Here is a 13367-nt window from a genome sequence, read left to right on the forward strand (position 1 = left end):
GGCGTTCTCGGGCGAAAATTTTAAAATCAGTATCAAGCGAATGTACCATCGGTTAGGTCTAATGGATGGATTATAATCAGCCAGAATGACTCGCTAATTGAAATGTAAGGTGAAATGTGACACGGATGTCATGTCTAATAGAAAAATCTGAGGTAAAGAATTTCCTGAGTAAATTTATTGCCATAAAAATATATCTGAATGTCAATCATTGTTCAATTTAGGCGTAACAATTTTATTTTAGAATTTTTCATTAGGGTTGTTCTATTATTTATACTTGCTCAAAATCTTGGGCAATAAGCCTCGACAGTTAATATTTGTATTAAGACATGATAACGTAAGGGCGGGAATCGACGTGTAACACCTTCATTTTTTTTAACAGAATTACAAAAAATATAAAGAGAAAACCTTTTATATCATTCACTGCTCTTTTATTTAATAATTATGATATTCTTCTCGTATACAAACACATCGAAAATTGAAAAATCAAATTACAGAGATTTGGAGGTTTACACGCATTCCTCTCCTGATAATATCTCAGAGGCAATTGTTATAAAGACTCGGATTAATGCTTCCAAGTATAAATTATGCAGAAACATTTATAATTAGTTTGACATTTTAAATTTCAATATTGTCGTCGTGTCGCATGGTCGCAACAGTACATAAAAGTAAATATCACTAGCTAAAAAATCAGTACGTACTTGAATACGTAATTGCCTGAAAACTAACTTCAATTGCGTAAACGCGAACCCTGCTAGAAGTTTACTAGTTATACATAAAATACAACGTGAACCGATATTGTAAAGGTTGTTGTTATTTTATCGCAGAAATTGTTTAGATATTAAAACTATAAATATTAATAATTTGTGAATAATAACATATACCGCTACATTACACGAGCCACAGTATGACCTGTCATTAAACGATGAATTACATTATTTTCTAGGAAAACATAAAAGTAATACAACCAAGCAATATCTTTTGATTTTATATACACGTAAGAAGTTAAATATATGTATTGCGCATCCGATAAGTTCAGTTTAACCCATTTATGCCTAGTGGACACTCCCATCCTTCTAAATTGGATCAATTTATTTCCAAAATTAGGAATTTCTAGTATATTTATTTCTATATTTAGAATATTTCTTACATTAATTCCTTAAGGCAAACAGCGCAGACCCTGATGACACGCCGCATCATGCGGCGTCTCATCTGGGTCTACGCGGTTTGCCAAGGCCTTTTTTCTAGACGCTAAAAATAAATGGGTTAATTATAACTTTCAAACGTGTAATTACAATTAAATTAAAACGGAATATTGAAAACCAGAACATAGTTTGTATGACGTAATCATGAAGTGAGACCGCAAAAATGAAACATTATTTGGCATCGTTGAATGCGTATGAGCTCGGGGAAAAATGGTTACGGATATAAAACTTGTATACTTATATAGCAAGAACAATATTGTCCTAAATACCGCCTCTGCTACCGCGTTAGAGTGGGCTAATTACGCTCTTACTATCGCAATGGTTTGACGTTTATGCCACCCTTATTACTTACGTGATGGTTTGACGTTAATAACTATTACTTACTGGTCGGTTTGACGAAAATGGCTCCGCAACTAACGTGTTGCTTCGACGTTGATGCCGCTCTAACTAACGTTTTGGTTGATTTAAATGCCGCCCTTGCAAAGTTGTTGGTTTCCATGAATTGCTTAACTATCGATTCGTAAGAATATATAGGTTTGAAAATAACTAGATTATTTTAAACTTATTCAAAGGTGGCTCCCATAATTATAAATATGTTGACAGATTTTTATGTAACAGTCGGCAGATTTAAAAAAATCCGAAACAATCATCAGGCATTGTACGTGTAAATGTATTTTAACATAATCCCGTTAAAATTGTGTATCGACATTATCTCACTACAAAAAAAGTATGATTATAAATAGAGATCAGGAACATAAGTAACACTTGAATAACTGGTTTGTATTCGAATACAAAACTGGAAGCGTCGTTGTAGTAGAATGATTACCATATGAATTGTGCGAGCTGTAGATTCGGACAAGAACGCTCCTTCGGACGTCAAAATTCATTTATGCAAAGTACGATTTTGATTTTTTTTTTAATTTTTTGTTTGCTATGGATTCAAATGGATGTCTGCTGACATGAACAGATTTTGCGTGACACTGAGAATATTCTGGGATTGCCATTTTATTGAATTTGGTACGGATTGAACCATATACTGACGAAATCTGGTAATGACGTAGAAGATTACTGCAATTATCTGTCTAACTCGATCATTTCATTCGGGACAATTTAAGTGTTTATTTCCTTTATGTGAAATCAAATAAAATGAAGACAGAAAACGAAATTTATGTATTCAATAAATTATGACTCTGGCTAGATTTGAAGACAAAATGCACAACAAAAACATAATCAACCGTAATATTGTACCTGTTAGCGAGACAATGGATGCACACTGAAACTGCGAATGATAATGTGGAATAGAAATCATAAGTTTTTTTTTTATGTTATTATCAACGACAAAAATAATGCGATAAAAATGACCCAATCATCTAGGGCCGAATTAAAGGGGCCTTTTCATGACATTGTGAGTGATAATGTGGAATAGTAATCATAAAAGAGGGTATGCATGTTATTATCAACAACAAAAATAATGCGATAAAATGACCCAATCAACTATGGCCGAATTAAACGGGCCTTTTCATGACATTGTGAACGATAATGTGGAATAGTAATCATAAAAGGGGGAGTATGCATGTTATTATCAACGTCAAAAACAATGGGATAAAAATGACCCAATCATCTAGGGCCGAATTAAAGGGGCCTTTTCATGACATTGTGAATGATAATGTGGAATAGTAATCATAAAAGGGGGTTATGCATGTAATTATCAACGACAAAAATAATGCGATAAAAATGACCCAATCAACTAGGGCCGAATTAAAGGGGCCTTTTCATGACATTGTGAACGATAATGTGGAATAGTAATCATAAAAGGGAGGTTTGCATGTTATTATCAACGACAAAAACAATGGGATAAAAATGACCCAATCAACTAGGGCCGAATTAAAGGGGCCTTTTCATGACATTGTGAATGATAATGTGGAATAGTAATCATACAAGGGGGTTATGCATGTAATTATCAACGACAAAAACAATGAAATAAAAATGACCAAATCAAATAGGGCCGAATTATAGGGGCCTTTTCATGACATTGTGATTGATAATGTGGAATAGTAATCATAAAAGGGGGAGTATGCATGTTATTATCAACGACAAAACAATTGGATAAAAAATTAACCAATCAACTAGGCCCGAAATAAAGGGGCCTTTTCACGTTTTGGTAAATAGACAAAATTAAAAACTAATTGGTTCAGATTCGCAAATTTTCGTTTTAGTTACGATATGTGTGAGGAAACAGTAATACTGAACATTTACCATGCTCTAAAAACGCCATTATATGCATTTTTGACGATTTAAAAACCTGAAAATTAAAAAGCGTTGCTACGAGAAACGATTGAATAATTTGGAGAGTTCTGTCGTTGTTGTTATATTTTGTGAAACTACGAGGATTGCTTTTATGAAGTTTAAAATACATCCTTAATGATATAAGCGGGGATGGCCGAGTTGTCTAAATGGTTTGACTTTTACTCCAGGACTCCATGGGTCAGTGGTTGGAGACCTGTTGAGGTTAATAATTTTTTTAATAGTATTCTTGATTTTTAAATGGAGCATTTTATATCCAAAGTTTATATTTATCAATATAAAGCATTGAAGACAAACTTCAATACATGCCCTTTAATGATAAAAAGGAGACTATATAAGTACTTGATTCTTTCGTTTCAATCCTTTTCTGCTTATATTGAGTAAGATTTGTACATATTGTATTTGCCATAGGAAATAAATATATTTAAACTGATGATAAAAAATAAAACAAAATAAGCATCAACCAGTGTTGGTTTATTTTGAAGTATTACATGAAATAATATAATAAATGTATCTAAATAAATCGAAAGTTCCTATGAAGTCCTTCGGTAAAAGTGCGAGTCAACATCTCTTCCCATTAGCATCCATATTTTGTTATGCTTGGATTTAATACGAACAGAAATTCAAAACTGGCATTAAAAAGACCGCCTCAGAGAAACCGAAGCTCTTGTCGGCGATTGTAATGAAATAACCACAGTCGATCAGCGTTGGAGAGCGACGCTTCTAGCTGTTAAAATGTCTGTTGTTCACCGAACCCAATTTCTATGGTCATAATAGCATGACATTATCAAGATGTGTGTTGGTTGAATAAAATGAAACCTCGAAATTGAAATGTTGTAGGGCGATTATTTATAATAGCTTCCTATCAAAATTAGTATAATATGTGTCGTGTTCTGAGAAAATTGGGCTAAATGCATGTGCGTAAAGTGTCGTCCCTGATTAGCCTGTGCAATCCGCAGCGGCTAATCAGGGACGACACTTTCCGCCTTAATTGGATTTTTGCTAAGAAGAGACTTCATTTAAACGAAAAATGTCATTTAGGCGGAAAGTGTCGTCCCTGATTAGCTTGTGCGGAATGCACTGGCTAATCTGGAACGACACTTTACGCACATGCATTATGCCCAGTTTTATCAGAACAAGACACATATGTCATGGTAATATCAGAGAAATCACAATAATGTCTTTGAAACATTTCAGAAATACAATTATTCAATTGCAAGTGTTTTAATATGTGTGTGTATTTATGTATCAGAATATTATAAAAGTATGAATGTATTAATGTACTAATGAATTTATGTATTTACAAGTTTATGAATCTATGTTTTATGTTTTTATGGTTTTATGTTTTTATGGTTTTATGTATTCATGATTGTATTAAGGTCTTTAGGTATTTAAGTATTTAGGTATTTAGGTTTTTAGGTATTTATGTGTTTATTCATATATGCATTTATGAATTTATGTAGCAATTTAGTAATGTATTTATTTATGTATCAATGTGTTTATGCATTTATGCATTTATATATTTATGCACGTATGCATTGATGCATTTATGTGTTTATGTATTCATGTATTCAAATACTTATGTGTGTTTTATGACGTGTTATGTCTTTAAAGGTACATAGCACGATTGTTTTTTAATGAGCACTTCCGCAAGAAAAAGCTCTTTACATTTAAGTATTCAATCACTAACAACCTTTTACCAAAAAAGCATATTGATAAGAATTTTTTTTTTCGCTATTCATTACCTTAATATTTTGCTTTTCATTTTACATTTTTTATTTATAACAATGACATTGCGGTGTTCATGTTCTATTTTCAGAACGACGTTAAAAGCATCGCTCCGTGGAACGGAAAATTCAAACTAGATTTATTACGGGATTTGGCGAAGTTGGCCGAAGACGAGGAACGGATAGCAACAAAACTACACGATTTATCTTCACAAAGGGACAAAATAAGAGAGCAAAAGCGCGGACACGTTCAGTGCTTTTTGAATCTAGTTTCGTGTTACCGAAAAAGGAAGTAGTTTCGTGTTGCCGAAAAAGGAGGTTGACACTTTCTATGTTCGCTTGGACTTCCTCAGCTTGGACTTTCTCACATCGCAAATCAAACGAGCCGTATCGCTCAACGACATTTAAGCAACTAACCAAGTACTATTTTTTTCGTTATTCAACAGTGAAAAAACATGACTGTTAATTAATTAATTAATTAATTGATTAATGGGATATGTTCACATATTGTCACATGGACATTTTTCATTATTTATTTGTCGTATTTTTAACAAAAAGTCGTACAGTAATTAGGCTAAAAAGTCTGAAAAGGAAAAGACAATTTTGAAAATATTATAAATCTTTATATAACGATCATTATTTGATGATTAAATCGAAGCGCTGTCAATACAAGTCTTATAGATGAAGCTCCAGTTTGTTGTCTCGACGGTATAATGGATGAATCATGGAGATTGAATTTTATTTGAGCTTTATTCGGGGAAATCTAAGCTTCATAAATGTGCGTAAAATGTCGTTCCTTATTAGCCTGTGCAGTCCGTACAGGCTTATCTGGGACAACACTTTTCGCCTGCACTTGATTTTAATTTCGGAGAGGCTTTCTTTAAACATACAATTCCATTAAGCAGAAAGTGGTGTAGCTGATTAGCATTTGAACAGTGCACAACTTAGCTGGGACTAAAATTTTCCCACAAGAAATAAGTCCCGTTTTGTCAGAACGAGATTCATTGAATGATAAGTTCTGCTTTGCCTACATGTAGCTGCATAGTACCTCCTATATTGAAAGGCTCATACAAAAGGGAAACAAATCTGTGAATAAGTCACTTTGGTGTATAAATATAAGTAATAATACGAGTGGAGTAAATGAGAACCCCGAAATAGATATGAAGATACCGTGCAGATAAAAAAAGGTGGTAAACGACTCTTTCCTAAATTCCTCCACGAGTTTGATCTTAATGCATACGACAAAATTACTTCCGCCAAGCGACTGCGGTTATTGCACTATTTATTTAAAAACAACTTGCACATTGTAACCAGCGATTAGAGAAAAATGTTCCTCTACTTAATGTGTGTTACTTATAAAAGTTTCTTCCCGCACTTATTAAATAATAAAATCTAAGCAATGAATTGTTTATTATTTTCTGTTTAAGTGATTTGTTATTTTTCTGAAAGGATATCAGTTGTAAAAAAAAACATGTATGAAAAACTATACTGATTAATCGTTTGACTAGAACCGCCAATATTTATTGAAAAGTCTTGTTGACTTATAAATACATTTCCAATTAATACTTTAATTCATATATGACAGCGTACGTTATTTCATGCATGTTTCGATGTAATCGGGGCGATTTACGCAAAGTCTGTCAAGAAAATGGGTGAATGTATTTCGCCTTTTATTAAGTAGTGCCTAACTAGGGACTACATAATGCGTGGACCCGGACGGAGTGTGTCCCAGCACTACCATGTAATTAACTTACAAGACTTTCAAAAGTTAGAGCGAATTTTGAATTATAACTGCAAATTCCACCTCTGTATTTGAAACCGAAAGAGTTTTTAATTTGTTGTGGTCTTATGTTGTGGGGGACGGGGAGTACCCGGAAGAAACCTGTCCGATATTTTGACCACCATCCAAACTCACATGCGGCCGGAAATTGAACCCGAATCGCCTAAGTGAGAAGCGAGTGAACCACCCACTGTGGACATCCTGTTAAGATAATAATTGTTTATATACTTAAATTGAGCCGCGTTCTGGGAAAACTGGGCTTAATGAATGTGCGCAAAGTGTCGTTCCAGACTTGCATATATAATCCGCAAAGTCTTATCAGGTATGACAGTTTACGCATACACGGGATTTCCATAAGGAGAAACATCCTTTTAACGCAAATTCACCAAGCTATCGGAATAATCGCCCATGATAAGCTTGTGCGATCAGCGAATGGAAATCTGGGACGACACTTTACGCACACGCATTGAGCCCAGTTCTCGCACAACGAGGCTCAACTTGTGAATATACTTAACTGTTTGATTACCATATATATATATATATATATATATATATATATATATATATATATATATATATATATATATATATATATATATATATATATATATATATATATACATATTTGCAGAATCATTATCTTGTAAAAACACGTCAGTATTTAAAATGAACTATCGACATTTTTGAAAAGCGTGGGGATATTGTGGTAATCTCCGCCGTCCGTCCGTCCGTCCGTCTGTCCGTCCGTCCTGGCCACTATCCCCTCCTACACTATAAGCACTAGAACCTTGAAACTTACACACATGGTAGCTATGAGCATATGTGCGACCCTGCACTATTTGGAATCTTGATCTGACCCCTGGGTAAAAAGTTCTGGGTGTCTGGGTGGGGCCAGGTCAGAGATTTTCACTCATGTTTTTGTTATTTTATATTTACTTCTTCGTTTCTACACCGATTTACTTCAAATTGATACTGAACATCTCTTATGACAATACGGTCAATCTCAACTTTGCATGACCCCATTACCAACCCTGGGGCGCCCCGCCCACATGAACACGCCCACCTGAAATTGCCTTTTACTATAACTTCTTCATTTCTACACCGATTCACTTCAAATTGATACTGAACATCTCTTACGACAATACGGTCAATCTCAACTATGTATGGCCACATTACCAACCCTGGGGCGCCCCGCTCACATAGACCACGCCCACCAAAAATTGCCTTTTACTATAACTAGTTTCTAGTTAAACCAGAGTCCATGCCGTTGTGAACAGGTGTCCGCCTAGCGAGCAGGATGTCGTGGTTGTAATGGTTAGCACTCAGGACTCTGGGTTCGATCCCACCTTTAAAAGCATTCTTTAGCTACCCAAAAGACACCAAGTACTGGTTCTCACGTTTGGCGCCATGGTTGCCAACCTAGCTACGCGTTATTTGAGCATTTGGGTCCGAGGAACAAACAATCGACACACTGGAAGTTCATAATGTTTAATTGGTCAATACGGTCATCCGAAATAAAAACAATAAATATATGCAATAAGAAACATAATCAAAACAAAGCATGCATGCATTCTAACGAAAATATCCTTTATTAATGCACAGTGTTGGATTGCGGAGTGAAAATAATTAACAATTAGTCATTTAAATAAATAATTAATTAACACAAGCGTAACAGGTAGATTTCAGAACTTATAATTAAAACAATTGACAGAGAAAATAACATAAAATATTAAAACAAGTTTCCTGCAGGAACACATAATAACCAACACAAATATTATAATGTCTCGTCGAAAATTTGATGGCTATCTGAAACAACTTTCAACCAGCAAACTGGATAGTGGAGGGAAAGTGAATTGGATGCTACGTGCTTTGTTTGGATCGATGCCCCTGTCAAATTGTTTATCAGCATACTATCAGTATACAGTGTTATCCAATCAGTGTAAAAGTAGCTCACATTTTGTTTAAGCATTATGGTGTGACCATATGCACCGTAATACATACTAGGTGAAATACACTTTGTACGGAATGTGCTAAATATATGAGACGCATTATGCGAAAATGGGTCTAATGTCTTATGCGACCACAACAGCTGCGTAGCCGGTCGCACAGTCTGGGCAGGAGCTACGCTAATCAGTCGTGTAAAGGGTTCGTGGTCTGATTAAGGGTCAGGGCAGCCCCTGACCTGACTACGCTGTTTTGTCTGGACATACGATGTCGCATAAGACAGTAGACTCATTTTCTCGTGACATGACTCGATATGTATAAACCCTTTTATCTTTGACTGTAAACAAATCTTTTTAAATTCCTTCCACAATCGCATATTACTGTTAACATAATAATTATAATAAATAAAATGAAACAACCGGATCAGGATTGTTTTTATCCAAAGTATGGAGATTGGGATAAAACAATCGCCGTAAAGATCGATCGCATATATGGGCGTTGTAGAAACAAAACGCAATCATTCGAAACGCAAAAAGGCGTGTCAGGCAAGGTCTATAGAATTCCACCTACACGTATTTTACAGCGTTTCGTTCCATACAACAATAAAACGGAGTATCCTAGCAAAAGTACGGTTTGTTTCCCCCATGATATCAATATATTATAAAAGTGCATTTTGTTTCTTAATCTCTATAAATCGCGCATGCCGTGTGACCCACTGAGATATTGCGTTTAATCAATAACATCATGCAGTGCAATGAAACTGTCTAGAAACGTCCATACGCGGTCATTAAAAAGATATTTCATTGTCATAGAAAAACATATTAAAAAAACACAAGAAAATAGATAAATTGTCAAGCATTAAGGAGTTGCCAAGCATCAGATATACCAGCTACAAACGCCGGCGCAGTAGTTTTGAAAATGTTCAGTGGAGATTAAATATATACTTATTAGCAATAAACTTTTCAAATTTCAAGTATTGTTTATAACGTATAAACAATACTTGAAATTCAAAAAGTATGAGAGAAATGAACATGTTCTGCGGATTATATATTCCTAAAAAGCAGGAAAAAAATGATTCACCTGGGACAGTTCAAGAACAGACACAAACAAGATATGTGTTTGTCGGAAACACTATGTCCCCTTTTGAGCCGCTTTAAAGCTATATATCTGACCTTTGACCTTGAAAGATGACCTTGACCTTTCACCAGCTCCATGAGATACACATGCATGCCAAATATGAAGTTGATATCTTCAATATGCCAAAGTTATAGCAAAATGTTAAAGTTGGGGCAAACAAACACACCAACAGACAGGGCAAAAACAATATATCCCCCACTATAGTGGGTGGGGGACATACAAAGAAAAAATTCGCGTTCAAAGGGAAATATGGCGGACAATCGGAGCTGTGTCAATATCTCAGGAGCAGCGACATCAACACCTACGAAGGCTTCTCAGTCACCACAGTTAAATGGTTTATTTGTTCAGGCAAGTCAATGTTCAGTACAATGTCTCCGCAGCCATGTAACTTTAACAGTAACCGAAATTTCAACAAAAGTCAATATATAAACATGACGTCACCGGCCTAAAAAAAAAAAAAAATGGACAATGCCATGTGCCGGAAACCACCAAACCCATGTACTAGTATTCACAGCGAAATACAGATTTAATGGCATTGCTAAATATGCTTTTGAACAGAATGGACAATATTGATAGAAAACTTGGAAAGTTATAAACGATCCAATCTACAATGAATACTTTTACGGTGATATGTGAGTGCATGAAAAAAGATACAAAATTAATAAAATCCTAGAAATTGAAAAAGCCGACAATTTGGCAGCAATATGTTTCATACTTTAAACAAAGGCTGTGTTTGTAAAACAAAATGCCCCCTACTATGCTTTGAAGTTCCACAGCAGCTATTTTAAAGAAAACATAGCCAATTACTGGGCCAAAAATCAATTGACAAACTCGAAAGTCACACTTCATCTATAAGTCATGTTGGTAGACTTAAATACCAAAAACCAGCAATATCTGCTAGCGTTGCTTAAACAACTCCGGAAACGGTTATTATAGAGCAAATTTCTTACTGCAAGATCCATAACTTCTTCGAAAATCAATGGACCGGAACGTAGTTCACGCTTTATCTGCAGGTTATGTAGGTAGACTAACATACCAAACAATAATCAGCCCTTTATCGGAAGTCGTTGCGTACCCAAAACTAAAAAAAAACGGTAAATATAGAGTAAAATTCTAAGTCCATGACCCATAAATTCGACAAAAATCAATTGACCGGAACAACTTTCACAGTTCATCTGAAGACCAGGTAGGCAGACACACATACCAAAAGTCAGCTATTTATCTGAAAGCTTTGCTTAAAAACCCTTCGGAAAACGGTTATTATAGCGCAAATTTCTAAGTCCAAGACCCATAACTTCGCTAAATATCAATGGACCGAAACGAATTTCACACGTCGTGAAGGTCGTGAAGGTAGATTCACATACCAAAAATCAGCTCAATATCTAACAGCATTGCATAAAAAAACCATCGGAAAACGTTTATATAGAGAATAATTGTAAGTCCAATTCCCTTAAATTCGCCACACATCAATGGACTCAAAGAATTTCCCACTTCATCTGTAGGATATGTATGTCGATGTAGACTCGCAAACCAAAAAATCAGCTCAAAATCTGAAAGCGTTGCATAAAAAACATCCGAAAAACGATCATTATAGAGAACATAACTAATGTTGTCTCAAATTTTCGTGCCTTTCAATTTCTATTAATAGAAGCTCCTACCTTTGATCATTCCCTTAAAAAAATATTACTACCCCTGTCATAAATAAACTTTACCTGCCAAATAATATATACGAAATATCTCCTTTTTAAAGCTTATAACTTCCCTTTGCAAAAAATTGATCAGTCAAAGGCCCGTTTCTTCGTCAAAATTCAACGGACCGGAACGAATTTTAAACTTCATCTGTAGGTCAAATAGGTAGACAAACATAACCGAAAATCAGCTCAATATCTGAAAGTGTTGCGTAGTACCCCGGTAATCCGCAGGAAATACAGAATGCTTGACGGACAGATAGTGCGACTGCTTTATGCCACCCTACCGGGGGCATATTAAAACAACATAATTAATATTCTTTTCGTCACGGTTCAATAAACATGCGTATTTACTAATTCACGGGATTTTCGTGAGTTTATGCGGGTATAGCGTCATTCGAGGTCCGCTTACAGGAGACGACGCACGTTGTGGTTCAATATATGTGTTAAAAGTTTGATATTGTGTTGGAACAATGTCGGAAAATCAAGAAGTTTTGTCGGGGAATTTCAGCAATTCATCGGCTGTGGAACAGTCGTTGCTCAGCATGGAAGTAGAATGTTCATTTCAGTGTAGAAAATAAATTTTCAGTATCAAAAAGATTAGAGATTTGATGATTTGTTTAGTTTTTCATGTTTGGCTAACATGTGATTTAAAAACTTAAGTTTCTCCTTTGTTAATTCGATAAAAGCGGACCGCCTTGTACATTTGGTGTTTGTTGTAATGTTTGTTGTTATTTGTTTGCTAGTCAGCAAACAAAAATTTATTAACGTACGAACGAAGCGAGGGAGAAAATAATTAACATTCTTTTCGTCACAGTTCAATAAACATGCGTGTTTACCAATTCACGGGATTTGCGTGAGTTTTGGCGGGTATAGCGTCATTCGAGGTCCGCTTACAGGAGACGACGCACGTTGTGGTTAAATATAAAAGGCGTTAATATATATATATATATATATATATATATATATATATATATATATATATATATATATATATATATATATATATATATATATATATATATATATACACATGTTTATTGTTCCAGCATAGTGGACATAGCAGTGTATGGGACGATATTGGTCAATTAAGTGCACATCATAGCTTGGGACACGCGGCTCAGAGGATATCGGACGTAGCCAAAGCAGTAAAATCCAAGAATACAAACAAAACGTATGACCTTTATTTTGAAAAATTCCAAAAATGGTGCAGCGAGCATGGTTTGATTTCGTTGCCGGCAAAAGAAGCATGTGTATGTGTTTTTCTTAGTGATTTAGTGGACAAACAAGTTTCGAGTGAGGTTGTAGACGCGTATTTCTACGGCATAAGTTGGAAGCATGATTTGTAATTACAGCAAAATCCATGTAATAACAAGCAAAAAAAATATATTTGAAGGATGCACGCGAATTTTTGCCAAGTCAGTGACTAAGAACCATTAACTGTGGATATGTTAAATAAAATCATTGATTTTCACTGTAAGGTCGTGTGGGAAAAATATGAGATTATGTTTGATGTGTACTCTTGGGTTTTCAGGTTTTTTTTCAGATTTGATGAGTTGTCGAGGTTAAAAATGAAGCAAGTTTC

This window comes from Dreissena polymorpha, chromosome 5 (assembly GCF_020536995.1).
Source record: "Dreissena polymorpha isolate Duluth1 chromosome 5, UMN_Dpol_1.0, whole genome shotgun sequence".
Lineage (NCBI taxonomy): Eukaryota > Metazoa > Mollusca > Bivalvia > Myida > Dreissenidae > Dreissena > Dreissena polymorpha.